Here is a 4411-nt window from a genome sequence, read left to right on the forward strand (position 1 = left end):
TCACAATTTTGCCCTAAGAACACAGCCATGAATAAGAATGGTACCAAACACCTCCTCGAGAGCAACTTCTCCCAACCATCCAGGAACAGTTTGGTGACGAACAATTGCCTTTTCCAGCATGATGGAGCACTTGCCATAAGGCAAAAAGTGATAAGTGGCTCGGGAACAAAACATCGATATTTTGGGTCCATGACCAGGAAACTCCCGCAGACCTTAATCCCATTGAGAACTTGTGGTCAATCCTCAAGAGGCGGGTGGACAAACAAAACCCCACAAATTCTGACAAACTCCAAGCATTGATTATGCAAGAATGGGCTGCCATCAGTCAGGATGTGATGGCAGAAGTTAATAGACAGGACAGCATGCCAGGGTGGATTACAGAGGTCTTGAAAAAGAAGGGTCAACACTGCAAATATTGACCCTTTGCATCAACTTCATTAAATTGTCATTAAAAGCCTTTGACACTTATGAAATGCTTGTAATTATACTTCAGTATTCCATAGTAACATCTGACTAAAATATCTAAAGACACTGAAGCAGCAAACTTTGTGGAAATTAATATTTGTGTCATTCTCAAAACTTTTGGCCACGACTGTATTTTAGCTCTCCTTTCAGATCAACCCTCTTCACACACCTCTATGTCCTGCCTAACACCAGCCAGAGCCATATACGTGGTCAGAGCTATGCCAGGTCAGGGTTTCAGTTGACTCCGCTGAGATAGTGGCCCTATTTTGAGGCGGATTAGCTATCGAGGGAAAGGCTTGTGCTGAGGACTGTGTATATGGTTGGAAATGGATGGTATATTACTGGAAACGTTTACCAGTAAACTACCAGAAGTTTGGTAGCTTTTAAGTTTTTTATTTTATAAGATGACACCTAGTGGCCTTTTGGGGTACTTCAGATTATCACAGGTGCCTGTAATTATCTCTGACCCTCTGTGTGGCCTTATCACATGTAAAATAATCAATTCAGATGATACCAACAAAGAAATATGACAAAGCTGTAAAACATTTTCGAAAATATAAACCATAGTGGATACCATTTGTGTTTAATATGAGGGTTTCAGCATAAAATATGCACAMAAAAAAAAWWTTTGCTATGTTAATATGTCTTTGTAAAAAATATTTTTGCACCAAACTGGTGGCAGTTGGGAAAAAAGTCAGTAGTTGGTTGAGTTACAGTTGTTAAAAATACTGTTGATAAGATGCTTTTCTCATTAATTAGGCTAAATGCTGTTGAACCATATGGTCTATCCACTAAAAACTCAATGACAATATGGACACAGATATAAAAAGAAACGTATGCATTTTTTAAAAGTTATTCAAGTATAAATGACCAAAGTTACCATAGATAACCTGTTAATTACCAAAATGATTGAAGATTTTTTAAACTTTGGTAAATTACCAGTAGATTTACAACCCGAACTGTGGAGAAATGAGGGTGGAGTTATGAGCTCGGGGGTGAAATGGTAGAGTTGTGTTATTCAGTAGGGAGAGGGTAGAGTTGTGTTATTCAGTAGGGAGAGGGTAGAGTTGTGTTATCAGTAGGAGAGGGTAGGTTGTGTTGTTCAGTCAGGGAGAGGGTAGAGTTGTGTTGTTCAGTAGGGAGGGGTAGAGTTGTGTGGGTAGGGAGGGAGAGGGTAGAGCTGTGTTGTTCAGTAGGGAGAGGGTAGAGTTGTGTTGTTCAGTAGGGAGAGGGTAGAGTTGTGTTGTTCAGTAGGGAGAAGGTAGAGTTGTGTGGTAGGGAGGGAGAGGGTAGAGCTTGTGTTGTTCAGTAGGGAGACGGTAGAGTTGTGTTGTGGGTAGGGAGAGGGTAGAGTTGTGTTGTTCAGTAGGGAGAGGGTAGAGCTGTGTTGTTCAGTAGGGAGAGGGTAGAGTTGTGTTGTTCAGTAGGGAGAGGGTAAAGTTTGTGTTGTCAGTAGGGAGAGGGTAGAGGTGTGTTGTTCAGTAGGGAGAGGGTAGAGTGTGTTGTATGGAGGGAGAGGATAGAGTTGTGTTGTTCAGTAGGGAGAGGGTAAGGTTGTGCTGTTCAGTAGAGAGAGGGTAGAGTTGTGTTGTTCAGTAGGGAGAGGGTAGAGTTGTGTTGTTCAGTAGGGAGAGGGTAGAGCTGTGTTGTTCAGTAGGGAGAGGGTAGAGTTGTGTTGTTCAGTAGGGAGGGGTAGAGTTGTGTTGTTCAGTAGGGAGAGGGTAGAGTTGTGTTGTTCAGTAGGGAGAGGGTAGAGTTGTGTTGTTCAGTAGGGAGGGGCTAGAGTTGTTGTTGTTCAGTAGGGAGGGGGTAGAGTTGTGTTGTTCAGTAGGAGGGGGTAGAGTTGTGTTGTTCAGTAGGGAGAGGGTAGAGTTGTGTTGTTCAGCAGGGAGGGGGTAGAGTTGTGTTGTTCAGTAGGGAGAGGTGTAGAGTTGTGTTGTTCAGTAGGGAGAGGGTAGAGTTGTGTTGTTCAGCAGGGAGAGGGTAGAGTTTGTGTTGTTCAGTAGGGAGAGGGTAGAGTTGTGTTGTTCAGCAGGGAGAGGGTAGAGCTGTGTTGTTCAGTAGGGAGGGTAGAGTTGTGTTGTTCAGTAGAGAGAGGGTAGAGTTGTGTTGTTCAGTAGGGAGAGGGTAGAGTTGTGTTGTTCAGTAGGGAGGGTAGAGTTGTGTTTTAGGGAGGGAGAGAGTAGAGTTATGTTGTAGGGAGGGAGAGGGTAGAGTTTGTGTTGTAGGGAGGGAGAGGGTAGAGTTGTGTTGTTCAGTAGGGAGAGGGTAGAGTTGTGTTGTTCAGTAGGGAGGGTAGAGTTGTGTTGTTCAGTAGGGAGAGGGTAGAGTTGTGTTGTTCAGGAGGGAGAGGGTAGAGTTGTGTTGTTCATTAAGGAGAGGGTAAGAGTTGTGTTGTTCAGTAGGAAGACGGTAGAGTTGTGTTTGTTCAGTAGGGAGAGGGTAGAGTTGTGTTGTTCAGTGGGAGAGGGTAGAGTTGTGTTTAGGGAGGGAGAGGGTAGAGTTGTGTTGTTCAGTAGGGAGAGGGTAGAGTTGTGTTGTTCAGTAGGGAGAGGGTAGAGTTGTGTGGTAGGGAGGGAGACGGTAGAGTTGTGTTGTAGGGAGGGAGAGGGTAGAGTTGTGTTGTTCAGTAGGGAGACGGTAGAGTTGTGTTGTTCAGTAGGGAGAGGGTAGAGTTGTGTTGTAGGGAGGGAGAGAGTAGAGTTGTGTTTTAGGGAGGGAGAGGGTAGAGTTGTGTTGTAGGGAGGGAGAGGGTAGAGTTGTGTTGTTCAGTAGGGAGAGGGTAGAGTTGTGTTGTTCAGGAGGGAGAGGGTAGAGTTGTGTTGTTCAGTAGGGAGACGGTAGAGTTGTGTTGTTCAGTAAGGGAGAGGTAGAGTTGTGTTGTCAGTAGGGAGAGGGTAGAGTTTGTGTTGTTCAGTAGGTAGAGTTGTAGAGCTGTGTTGTTCAGTAGGGAGAGGGTAGAGTTGTGTTGTTCAGTAGGGAGAGGGTAGAGTTGTGTTTTTAGGGAGGGAGAGGGTAGAGTTGTGTTGTTCAGTAGGGAGGGTAGAGTTGTGTTTGTGGTAGGGAGAGGGTAGAGTTGTGTTGTTCAGTAGGGAGAGGGTAGAGTTTGTGTTGTTCAGTAGGGAGAGGGTAGAGTTGTGTTGTTCAGTGGGAGGGGGTAGAGTTGTGTTGTTCAGTTAGGGAGGGGGTAGAGTTGTGTTTGTTCAGTAGGGAGAGGTAGAGTTGTGTTGTTCAGCAGGGAGGGGGTAGAGTTGTGTTGTTCAGTAGGGAGAGGGTAGAGTGTTGTGTTGTTCAGTAGGGAGAGGGTAGAGTTGTGTTGTTTCAGCAGGGAGAGGGTAGAGTTGTGTTGTTCAGTAGGGAGAGGGTAGAGTTGTTGTTGTTCAGCAGGGAGAGGGTAGAGCTGTGTTGTTCAGTAGGGAGGGAGAGTTGTGTTGTTCAGTAGAGAGAGGGTAGAGTTGTGTTGTTCAGTAGGGAGAGGGTAGAGTTGTGTTGTTCAGTAGGGAGGGTAGAGTTTGTGTTTTAGGGAGGGAGAGAGTAGAGTTATGTTGTAGGGAGGGAGAGGGAGAGTTGTGTTGTAGGGAGGGAGAGGGTAGAGTTGTGTTGTTCAGTAGGGAGAGGGTAGAGTTGTGTTGTTCAGTAGGGAGAGGGTAGAGTTTGTTGTTCAGTAGGGTAGGGAGGGGTAGAGTTGTGTTGTTCAGTAGGGAGAGGGTAGAGTTGTGTTGTTCAGGGGAGAGGTAGAGGGTTGAGGAGGTTTGTTTTGTTCATTAGGGAGAGGGTAGAGTTGTGTTGTTCAGTAGGAGAGACGGTAGAGTTGTGTTGTTCAGTAGGAGAGGGTAAGTTGTGTTGTTGCAGAGAGGGGAGAGGGTAGAGTTTGTGTTGTAGGGAGGGGAGAGGGTTAGAGTTGTGTTTGTTCAGTAGGGAGAGGTAGAGTTGTGTTGTTCAGATA

The sequence above is a fragment of the Salvelinus sp. IW2-2015 genome, unplaced genomic scaffold (genome assembly GCF_002910315.2).
Source record: "Salvelinus sp. IW2-2015 unplaced genomic scaffold, ASM291031v2 Un_scaffold6546, whole genome shotgun sequence".
NCBI lineage: Eukaryota > Metazoa > Chordata > Actinopteri > Salmoniformes > Salmonidae > Salvelinus > Salvelinus sp. IW2-2015.